Here is a 12,398-nt window from a genome sequence, read left to right on the forward strand (position 1 = left end):
GCTAAATCTGGACTTCAATTTGGACTGCACAAAACTTGATCAATGGGAACGGAAAAATGATTTTGCTTTCTTCAGAAAAATGTTTGTTTCCTGGAGCGCTAACTTATTGTCAGCTATTTCTCCACTCCTGAAGCACTGTGATATTTAAATAGTCACTCTCCTTTCCCACTTCTCTGTGTCACAAGGTTCCAGTTTCAACTCCCGCTCCAGGGCTTAAGCACAAAGAAGGCTAACACTCCAGTGAAATACTGAGAGAGAGCTGCACTGTTCAGATGAGATGTTAAACTGAGAACCCATTAGCCTACGTGGGTGGATGTAAAAGATCCCATGGCACTATTTCAAAGAAGAGAGGAGGTGTTATATCCAGGGTCCTGGCCAACATTTATCCCTCAATCAACATCACAAATACAGATTATCAGGTCATTATCACATTGCTGTCTGTGGGAGTTTGCTGTGTGCAAATTGGCTGCTGCTTTTCCTGTATGACAATAGTCGCTACATTTCAAAAAGTACTTAATTTGCTCTAAAGTGCTTTGAGACATTTTGTGGTTGTGAAAAACACTATATAAATGTAAGTCTCTCTTTTTTCATCATGTCTGACTCCTACTGCTGTTCTGAAACCTTCTCTCTCTGCATCCCCCCTGCTGACTTGAGTCTGACTTTAAGTCAGCAGAGGAAATAGGTCTGAAATTGCAAATGGGAAAGGAGGTTTAGCGTGTAAATATTATAGTGCTGGAAGAGCCATTGCTGCTCCTCTAGCACAGTGACATTTAAGTGACAATTCTCACTTCTGGCTCCTAACTTTGAACTCAGCTGCTGCCAGTGATTTAAAACCAGAGTCAGGTTACAGGGCTAAGAGATTTAAAATTAGCCGCAAGAGCCTGGACTGGGTCAGGATATATCACAGTACTGTAGAGGCAGATTTCATGTAACAACATACAACATCCTCCCATATGTACAAGGGCTTGGGTTGTAATGTTGTATGTTGCCTCATGAAGAGGTCTAGAGGCTTGTATGGTTGAAAAATAACTGTTTATTAATAACACAACTATATACATGTAAACAGGATACAGTACTGACCAAGGTGTTTTCTTCATGTTGACCTCTACCATACTCACCGCTACACTGTACTACTGCTGTGTGAATCTCTTCATCATAATGTGGGAGCACGGTTTCCCCAGTCCTACATTAACCCTTACAGTCCTGGCCCTAATATGACAGCTTGCAAAGCATAGCTCTGATTTTGGAATGGAAAGTGTTACACAGAAGCATGAGATGGCTTTCTTCTGAAGAGGCTGATTGTTAGAGTAGAATGCAAGTTGTTGCGTTATATCTGAGCAGTGAGTCAAATGCTGACACAGGGGCTTGGATTTTCATGTAAGTAAAATGCAGGAAAATGCAATTGTGCACTTCGTGGCCTCCGAACTGCACACCCGACCTTTGTGTGACTTTGCCTGAGATTTTTGTTTTTTCACACAGGGTTCAGATTCACATCGCAATTTGTGAGCTGCAGTGGAATGAGGGAAGACTGTGGATGCAGAGGTGGGCCAGTTAGAAGGCCTATTTGTTCATATAGAAAGCAGTCCAGCTCTCAACATCGTTTAATGGCCCCCTAAACCTCACCCCTCACCCCTCCCAACTGCACCCATGCCCCCTCAGGTCTCTCATGTCACCTCCATGCCCCCCCCCCCACCCTATATCCTCCATAACTGTAAACCCAGTATCCGCTGTGTACATTCCTCAGGAGCCATGGTAAGCAAAGGAAATTATTTTAATTGCAGTTGGAAAAAAATTAAACCTGTGACAATCTAATAAAACTCACATTCAAACAAACTACCACTGATGCTGCAAAAAATATTTCTCCATGGAATAAAAAGTTAATCCTTTAAGAGGCCATTAAGTCATATAAACAAAGAACCATATACTGTGAAACCACAGCAAAGGCAGAATATGTTATTACAACCTTGTAAAACTATCAGTCATTCCCCCAAGCAGCTGTGTTAACAAACCAGTAGCTTTTGGAACTCTGCCAAGCATTTGTAATGGCCCCAGCTATCAAAATATTGGCTTCCAGCTCCAAAGCCTAAAATTGAAAGAACAAATGGTGTCTTCTCCATTTCAAAGCAGGTTTCCTGTCAATCAATGGAGGGAAGCAGGTGCTTAGAATTTCTTTACCTTTCAAAAGCAGGGGTATGTTTTGTTTCACGGTCAGAGCTCTCTGTGCATTTAGATCCCAGTGACAAATATGACAAAAAGAGTTTACCAACACATTTTGCTACATTTTTCATGCATAATGGCTCATTCTCTGAAGGAAAAAGTACTGTAATGCTTGTCAACACTTACACAATGGTAATTAATGTAATGGCCAACTTACCTTTGCAGGACAGAGCCCTATGATGAATAACTGCATTAAAACACATGTAAATTACAATATTGTATCTAATGGTGACATTTGAAGGTCTGAAAACATTTCTACTTACCTATCAGAATGTTCCCCACCCCTCAGCAGGCTTTCCCCAGTGACCATGGGCTTGCCAAGGAGGTCTGTCATTTAGGGCTTACAAAACCCACGTCAGCAATGTGACAATGGTGTGCAGGAAGACATACAATTTTCCAGTGGTCCTGATCTCGGAAGCTGTGCATGTGCATTTTACAGCCAAGGCCTTCCCAAGCTGCAGAAAGGCCCCATATGAAAATGTTGTGGGGATCTGGCAGGCAGAGGAAAATTGTTTCCCCAGTTAAAAAAGAACTAATTTCAGCCTTTCACAACCTGGTTTGCAACTCCATGGGGAGATGAAAATCCATCCCTGGATGTCTGAAATGGAAACTGTTCCAATTCCCAGCGCGTGCTGTACTCAATTTGATGACCCAGCTTTGCTTTTCACTGATCCAAAACAAATTTCCAGTGTATTACGGGAAAATGGAACTACTTCCCAAAATCATGTGCCACAAAGTGGGGCAAGCAAACGCAGCCACCAAGCAATTCTGTACTGAGGATCTTAAAATTAAGAAACCAAAATTAAGTTCAGGTTTCCATTGGCTTTAATCACGATGAGATATAATTGCTTGATTTTTAATCTCTTTGCTAAAAAAAAAATTGTACAACAGCTAATGGACATAGGCCTGTAATTGATTGTTAAATGGAGTTTTGTCAGGCCTCCTACTGCTGACACATGGTATTTGTGGATTGTTTGGAGACTGGCTTTTCAAGAAAGGCTGCACGCTGTCAGGGTGACAGAATGCAGGAGTCTCTTACGGCTGTTAAAGAAGCTGGGAGAAAGGGCCAGACCAGTGGGAGAAAAATGCTTGAAGGAAAATATTTATTTTATTATTTAGTTAGGCAACAAGTTGGTGAATGAGATTTCCCTGCGATTGCTAATGCACATAAAATCCCAGCCGGTGTCTTTGCTGCAAAATAAAGCAGGAAAAGTAACAACAGAGAAAAAAATGACAAAGCACAAATCTGCATGTAATGTGGTACGTGCATATTTCTGTTCAATCTATTTTGTATTTGGCTGCTAAGGTTTCGAGCCCAATGTGATTCATATCACACTCAAAATGTTAACTCTGTTCCTCTTTCCACAGATGCTGCCAGACCAGCTGAGTTTTTCCAGCAGGTTCTGTTTTTATTTCAGATCTCCGGCATCTGCATTATTTTGCTTTTATTATTGCATTTGGCATATTGTTTATTTGTGCCACAACACTAGGCGCAGCACTTTCTGCATATGCGCAGATGCAGTGTCAGAATGTCAGCTGTGTGTATTAAAACAAACAAGTTGGCTTGATACAGACTAACAATAAAGTCCAAGTTACCCACGTTTAGGTCTGTTACAGTCCTAAATCAATTGCAAGTTCTTGTATCTAGTCCACCTTTCATTTAGCAACATTTCCTCCTGTAATACATGCTTCAGATGATTCAATAAATGATGAAGATATATCATCAGGAATTTTCAGTAAATGAGATTCTCAACTTCCAATGCAGAGAATTACTTGTGATATTTAGTTTAAGAAAGCTATTTGCTAAGAATCAATAGAAAAGTATTCTGACTAAAATATTTAAGAAAAAAAAATTATTACCCAATCTGGAATTTAAAACAAAGACCTAGGGATTAAGAGTCATGCCACAACACACTGGATCTAGTTTAAGGAGTCAGCCCTCCAAAATCGCATTGAGATTGCAATCCCATACAGATTGGGAACTGTGATGAATTGCTGCTGGCAAATTAGATTTTTCCATGTGCTGCAGTGCTACACTGAAATGCTACAGCGGAACTCCTATTATAATGCTACCTGGCAGTATTACTGGCAACATACACAGATGCAAGTTTTGAATTTTAACATTGGAACTCTGATAAGAAATGCTTACATTGCAGGTTCCAATGCAGTGTGAGATGACATTAGTATCTTGTTTTGATAGATCCAAACTCCTGCCACCGGTTGGGAGGGTCGTTGCACCGAGCGTGTATGCGCAACTGGCCCTGATGCCTTTCAAGTCAGTGGCAAGAGGTACAGGGCAGAATCATCCCAGATTTGCACTAAGTGCAGTAGCAGGCAGGAAAATGACATTTTACCCCTCAGCCTCAATGGCTGCTTCTCATGCTATGTTGTCCCAAATCCGCCGCATTAATTATGCATTCCCGGGAAACACCATTTCCATGGTGGGTGGGCTCTGATTCGCCTGCCATACCATTGCCTCGCCGCTTCATTATGCCGGGCGCCACATTTAAAATACTGCCGCACGCACACCTCTCAGTGGTCCTAGCCCAGGAGTGCTGCAAATAAGACATGGCCTCGAAAGGCAAGAGGACTGCAGCCCCCAGGTTTAGTGACACATCCCTCAAGTGCCTTTTGGACATTGTGGAGGCCCGCACTGATATCCCCTACCCCTGTTCTGCTGCAGGAGGGGCAGCAGCATTACCACTTTGGCTTGGTAGGCAGTGGTAGTCAGTGCCAATGTTACACAGAAGAGGTTGGCCATCCAGTGCAGGAAGAGGATGAATGACCTCATCTGTGCCGCCAGGGTAAGACAACCATCTCATCACTCTAAACTCACACACTCAAGACCATCACACATTCACTGGCATCTCACTCACTGCCAGTTAAAGGGACATCACCACTCACTCTCTCACACACACCCTCACATCTCCATCTGGCCTCATCTCCTCTGGAGACTGCCTCCTCAGTCCTCATCATCTTGAGGCCACTTGAACAGATCAGCTTGTGCCCCCACAAAAACACTGTGATACCACCATTCCCCAGTACAGCCCTCACCCTGCAGCTTCTTCTCTTGCCTGAGGCCCCTTCTCCCCCTTCCCCAAGCAAACCCCAGCCCTGCAGCTGTACAAAGCCACCCCCACCTTATGGTTGGTCTGGTAGGTAGACACCTGCCCTTGAGTCCCCCTAAAACCACTGTTGTGCTGTCTGGGAACCTGGTGCTGATGACTGTGAGTGCAGCCTGAAGCAAGACAGGCAAACAAACCTCGAAGTCCCGAGCGAATTGCAGCTCGCCAAGTGCAGGTCACTTATGTGCAGATGTGAAACATGTCAACGCGCAGTCACAAGTGCCCCAGATTCGAAGACCTTCAGTGAACTAGTAGGCCTCATTAAGCGAAATTTTTAACCCAAGCCCTCGGTCACAATGCAGACGTTCAGGATCAGTTCATGAAATCGAGCCCCAGGGGAGACCATTGCTCCCTACGTGGCGAAGTTAAAACAACTAACAGAATATTGTGATTTTGGAGAAACCCTGAATGAGACTCTCAGGGATCGTTTGGTATGTGGCGTGCAGGAGGATGTTGTTCAGCAAAGATTGCTAGCTGAGGTGGATCATGATTTTAAGAAAGCGTTAGAAATAGCACTTGCAATGGAAAGTGCTGTAAGGGATTCACTAGTGATTCAAGGTGCACAAAATGGCACTGTTCTCCTGGTTGGATGGGAAAGGTCAGCCGAAAGTGGTGCAAAAAGCCAGGGCTCATCCGTGAAGGGGGAAGCAGCCCCCACTAACCGAAAATTTAGAGAAAACAGTTTGGCAGCAAATTCGAAAACTAATTTTTATCGATGTGGAAACAATAATACTCCTAACAATTGGCAATTTAAAAAGGTGCAGTGTTATTTTTGCCACAAAAGCGGACACATATTGAAACATTGCAAATTAGATTAAAACAGGCTTCCAAGGAACAAACGAAGTCCAATGAAGTATCTAGTGTGGAAGAGCCAGAAACAACCAACTCTGACATTTATTCCTTATTCAACATGAAAGTTAGGAAGACAGAACCAATTAGCGTCACATTGCAAGTGGGTGGTAAACCCTTAAGAATGGAATAAACACGGGTGCTTCTACCACTGCAGTAGGAGAACACACTTTCAGATATTTAAATAAAGGTGCTCAACAATTAAATTTGGAACAAACGTCTGCCAAGTTGAAAATGTACACAGGCGAAGAAATCCAGGTAAAAGGTATCACCCGAGTAACAGTTTATTATAGACACCAAACAGCACAGCTACCAGTGATGGTGGTAGAAGGTAAAAGACCAAGCCATCTAGATTGTGATTGGTTGAAAGAGATTAAGTTAAATTGGTTCGAAATCTTGCAGTTGCGAGCAGGAGGACTGCCAGAGCTGCCAAAAAATATGACACCATCTTCAAGGATGAACTTGGAAAAATCCAAGGCCTTCAGGCCAAGATTTACATGGACCCAGAAGCAACTCCTTGCTCCTTGAAAGCAAGACTGGTGCCATGCGCCCTGAGAGTGTAGGTTGACACTGAGTTGAACCGGCTAGAGAGGCTGGGTGTCATAAAAGTGGTTCAGTTCTCAGGGTGGGCAGCACCCACAGTTCCTGTCTTTAAACCAGACCAGACCGTCCAGATCTGTGGGGATTATAAACCAACGGTCAACAAAGCAGCCAAACTGGACAGGTATCCTATTCCCAAGATTGAAGACCTCTATACCAAACTAACAGGGGGGACAACATATACAGAGCTTGACATGGGTCACACACATCAGCAACTGGAACTGGATGATGCCTCCTGAGAATTTGTGACCATAAACACCCACAAAGGGTTATATCAATACATACGGCTGCCCTTCAGCGTTTCTTCAGCCTGTGCCATTTTTCAGAGAGTGATGGAGAGCTCGTTACACGGACTACCTCGGGTTGTGATCTACTTGGAGGATGTACTGATAACTGGATTCATAGAAAAGGAACACTAGGCTAATCTAGAGGAAGACCTGAAATGAGTTTTAGAAGTGGGAGCGCTCCTAAAGAAGGAAAAATACACTTTTCAGGCAAATGAAGTCATTTATTTGGGCCTCTGGGTAGATGCCCAAGGGTTACACTCTGTTGAAGAGAAGGTTAAAGCAATCAGAGAGGCGCCTGCACTTAAGAAAATCTCTGAACTTAAATTATTTTTAGGAATGGTTAATTATTATGGCCAATTTCTACCAAATTATCAACGGTTCTAGCCCCACTACATTCACTGCTAAAGACAAACCAGTGCTGGGCTTGGAAGTCACCCCAAGAAGGAACCTTCATGAAAGTAAAACAGCTCTTACACTCTTCAAATTTGTTAGTGTGCTACGGCCCAACAAAAGAATTGGTGCTCTGCGATGCGCCCTTCCTATGGAGTGGGAGCGGTACTATCACACAAGATGGACGACAGTACAGAGAAGCTGATAGGCCATGTGTAGAAGGACACTTACCACAGCAGATAAAGGATATTCTCAGATTGAAAAGGAAGGTCTGTTGATTATTTTTGGTGTAAAAAAATTCCACCAACACATGCACGGGCGACACTTCATGATAGTGTCAGACCACAAACCAATTTTGGGTCTGTTTGGCTTCTGCACGAATACAAAGGTGGGCCCTAGTTTTGGTGGCGTCCGCATACACCTTTGTGCATAGACCAGGGATTCATGTAGTCAATGCCGATGCCCTAAATCACCTTCCTTTGCAAGAGACCAACAACTATGTCCCAATTCCCCAAGAGCTCGTATTAATGATGAATTTCTTAGACTCCTCACCAATCTATGCCAGACAGATAGGAAACTGGACGAATCATGATCCAGTCCCGTCTCAAGTGAGAGGCCAAGTGTTACACGGATGGTTCCCGGAACCAGTCTCTGATGAACTGAAGCCATTTTTCAATCGAAGACACGAAATGAGCAGTCAAGGTCACAAGTTCAATGTGAGGGGCGGGGGTTTAGGGGGGATGTGAGGAAAAACTTTTTTACCTAGAGGGTGATGATGGTCTAGAATGCGCTGCCTGGGAGGGTGGTGGAGGCGGGTTGCCTCATATCGTTTAAAAAGTACCTGGGTGAGCACTTGGCACGTCATAACATTCAAGGCTATGGGCCAAGTGCTGGTAAATGGGATTAGGGAGGTAGGTCAGGTGTTTCTCACGTGTCGGTGCAGACTCGATGGGCCGAAGGGCCTCTTCTGCACTGTGATTCTGTGATTCTGAAGGTGGTATTCTATTATGGGGTGCACAAGTAGTAGTTCCTTCACAAGGAAGGGAACCACTCTTTGTAGAGTTACACAGTGCCCATCGGGGAACCTCCAGAACGAAGACGATAGTGCTATCTTATCTTTGGTGGCCATGAATAGATGGTGATATTGAGAAGGTGGTAAAACACTGTGTGCAATGTCAACAGCTACAAAAGTTGCTGGTGGCAGCCCCATTACACCCATGGAAATGGTCTGGTAGACCCTGGGTGAGATTGCACATAGATATGTCGGTCCTTTCCTTGGAACCATGTTTCTATTGATTATAGATGCTCATTCCAAGTGGTTAGATGTTTATGAGGTTAAGTCACCAATGTCAGGTGCTACTATAGAAAAACTACGCCAAAGCTTTGCTGCCCATGGATTGCCATAGTGGTACTGTGTTTACAAGTGTTGAATTTCAGCGATTTGTCAGCCTAAATGGCATCAACCACATGAAGACTGCACCATACCATCCGTCATCTAACGGACTGGTGGAAAAAGTAGTACAAACTTTTAAGGCGGGAATGAAAAAGTTAACAGGTGAATTGTTGGAAAATAAACTAGTTCGTTTCCTAGCAGAAAAGAGTTGACGTTTCGAGTCCTCCTGACACTTCAACAGACTCGAAACGTCAATTCTTTTCTTCTCCGCCAATGCTGCCAGACCTGCTGAGTTTTTCCAGGTAATTCTGTTTCTGTTTAAATCTGATACTTCCCAATTTGGAGGGGAGGTGGAGAGAAGTCAAGGGAGCCAAAAAGCAACTCACGATTGGCATAGTCGTGAGCGACAATTAACTGTTGCAGAAGCAGTATATGTAAGGAATTTTGGTGGAGGACTGAAGTAGTTAGCTGGTAAAGTAAGCTCTGTGACTGGGCCATTGTAGTACCACATAGAAATAGAGGGCCGGATCACCCATAAGCATCACCCGGATCATTTAAAGAGAAGGGAGCTAGCCCAACAAAACGATGTTCCACCTGTAACCATGGCTGAACCTGTGGTTCCTGTTGAAGTTGCTCAACCAAAAATAGACATGCCCATGTCTCTGTCAGAGTGGACAACACTGAACTGCCTGTGCCTAATGGAGGTACCTGATGTAAATGCAGTTCCAGAAAATGCCAAAGAATCGGAAGTCATGGAGCTAGGACGTTTCACAAGGATCTGGAAACCATCTGAAAGACCGAGCTTGTAACTTCATGACCTGTGTAAATATTGTAATGTCTTGAGATAAATATCAATGTAAATACAAAATGTACAGAAAAGTTAAAGGGGGAGGAATGTAGTAATTATGGCTTGGATAAACATAGGACTGTAGCTTTAAGAATAAGCCAATGTTATAAGATCACATGATCTGTGTAAACCAATGGGTTAGCAGTGCAGGGAACATCTAGGGGAGAGTTCTTCTTTAGTTATAGAGTTAGATGTCTACATATAGGACAGAATTTTCTGCCTACTGGGATGGTAGGCCCAACCCAATCTCCGGCGGGCAGGGAGCCAATCCCCATGGGAGAAGCGGGCCCCGCCGCCATTTTAAGTGGGTGGGCCAATTAAGGCCCACCCAGCGTGACGCCCGACAGGAAGCGCTATGCGCTCCATGTGTGGGTGGGGGGATTCCCCAAAAGCGAGAGTGCGCTCTTTCATGCATGAGCATGAAAAAGCACACATCTCCCTGAGGCTAAGTGCAGCCTCAGTGAGATCGCTGACAGTTGTTCAAACATTAAAAATAGAAAAATAAAAATATCCTTAATGTGTTCCCCTCATGTGACAATGTCACACGAGATTGGACATGTTAATAAATTTCACTAAAAGTTTATTGAAGTTTTTTAAAACCGACATGAAACCTCATCCCGCCAGTGGATGAGGTTTCATGTATTATCAGAAGCCGCTGGGGCTCCTGGTCTGCCCACCAGCCTTAAGGTTGGACGGGCAGGTCCTTTAATTGGTTTAACTACGCTGTCAATGGCCTCAGTTGGCCATTGACATTTTGGTGGACGGACAGCAGATTTTGCTGCGCCCACGCCTTCCTGAATATTTAAATGGGGTGGGATGACATCGGGAGTTCCCCCCAACGTCATCCCCCATCAGTTTGTGTGTCGGCGAGTGGGCCCCGCCCCCTGCTCACCGACGGCAAAATTCCGCCCATAGTTGCTGATGCTGTCTTGTAAATAAAGTTCAATGTTTCCACCAAGTAAAGTTGCCTATAGAATCAACTCTATAACAGTTGACATCACCACAATATCAGACTTAACAGTGTGTGGTAAAGTGGAGTGCTATGTACCTTTAAGAGAATGTAGTTGATTGACCACATGACTGCATTGACCTGTTGCTATACAGCACGGACTATTTTGGTAACTAAGTCTAGAGCTGGAGGTGATTGAAAAGCCCACAATGTGTCGGTGCTCTGTTCTTAGTTCCAATAAACCACCAGTGTTTGTCCAGCCAATCAATCTCTCTGCCTATATTGTATCAAGCACCAGCCAATGTGTTAATATCTAGGGTACAACTCACGTTCGCAGGACAAAGCAAACTTGATAACCAAAAAAACATAAAGCAGTGTCAACCTAGCTCGTTTCATAGCACTATCCCTTCTCAGTCAGAAGTTGTGGCTTTATAAGCCAACTACAGGCTTGAGCACATAATCAAACAAAAAGAACAACACCTCCTTATATTTATATATTATCTTTAACATGATTAAACATTCCAAGGCACTTTAAAGGAGTGTTATAAAACTAAGTATGACATCAAACAGATAAGGAGAATTAGCTCAGATGACCAAAAGCTTGGTCAAAGAGGTACTTGTTAAGAAGTGTCTTGAAGGACGCCAGTAAGATTGAGGAGCAGCAAAGTGTAGGAAGTGTATTCCAGAGTTTAGTGCCTAATCTAAATAAAAACAAAGACTTGCAATTATATAGCGCCTTTCACAACTTCACAATGTTCCAAAGTGCTTTGCGGCTAAATGAAGTTGTTTTGAAGGATTGTTGTAATGTTGTAACTAAGCTGGCATTTCAGTGCACTACTTTGAGAGAATGCTGCATTGTCAAAGATGCCATCTTTCAGATGTGATGTTAAACCTGCCTGCCTAAGTGGGCACAATTGATCCCTTGTCATTTTAAAAAAAACAGGGAGTCCTGGCATCCTGACCAACATTCCTGACGCAAGCAACAACTTCCAAAATAGGTTACTTGGCCTTTCATTTAGTTGCTGTTTGTGAAAACCTGCTGTGTGCAAATTGGCTGCTACATTTACGAATGTTACAGTGACTGAATTACAAAAGTAACCCATTGGTTGTAAGGTGCTTGAGGAGGGTACTTTACAACCAAAGATTATGTGAATGTTCTTTTCCCCTCCCTACTTTCTGTGCCTCTGTATCTGCATAAAAGCTGTTACATCGCTAACTTTTTCCAGTTCTGTCAGAAGATCACAGACCTGAAATGTTAACTCTGCTTTTCTTCCTCCATAAATGTGCCCGTCCTGCTGAATTTAACTAGCTTTTTGTGTTTATATTTCAGATTTCCAGCAAGTGCAGCATTTTGCCCTTGGTAAATGAATAAAATCATTCGCTGGAGTGTGAGATGCGCCATCAAGAGCGAGTTTGACTCTGGCAACTTAAGTTTGTTTAATATCTGCATCCATTGTTTTATTGGCCTTATATCTCCAGTGCCCCACATAAACTTTAATCTCTTGCTTTCCCTTCATAAATTAACGTATTTATTCCAAAGTGAGAAAAACTGCAATTTGCCTCGATTGCCCTTTAATGAGCCACATCGCTTAACAAACATTTTCCTGTGAGCTAACTTTTGGAAACACATTTCAGCATGGGACCAAACTAAATAACAGTAAATAAAGTGGGAAAATCAGTTACAACTTTCTTATTTCTTTACTCGCAACAACTTCATTGAACTTATCCACTAAGAAAACTT

General features: G+C 43.3%; 1 long non-coding RNA gene across 1 annotated transcript in view; it reads left to right on the plus strand.

Moving 5' to 3' along the window:
* Positions 1–12,398, plus strand: part of LOC121287489 — a 114,540-nt gene that overhangs the window by 78,674 nt on the left and 23,468 nt on the right. The gene's annotated exons all lie outside the window — the stretch shown is intronic.

Source organism: Carcharodon carcharias, chromosome 14, assembly GCF_017639515.1.
Source record: "Carcharodon carcharias isolate sCarCar2 chromosome 14, sCarCar2.pri, whole genome shotgun sequence".
NCBI lineage: Eukaryota > Metazoa > Chordata > Chondrichthyes > Lamniformes > Lamnidae > Carcharodon > Carcharodon carcharias.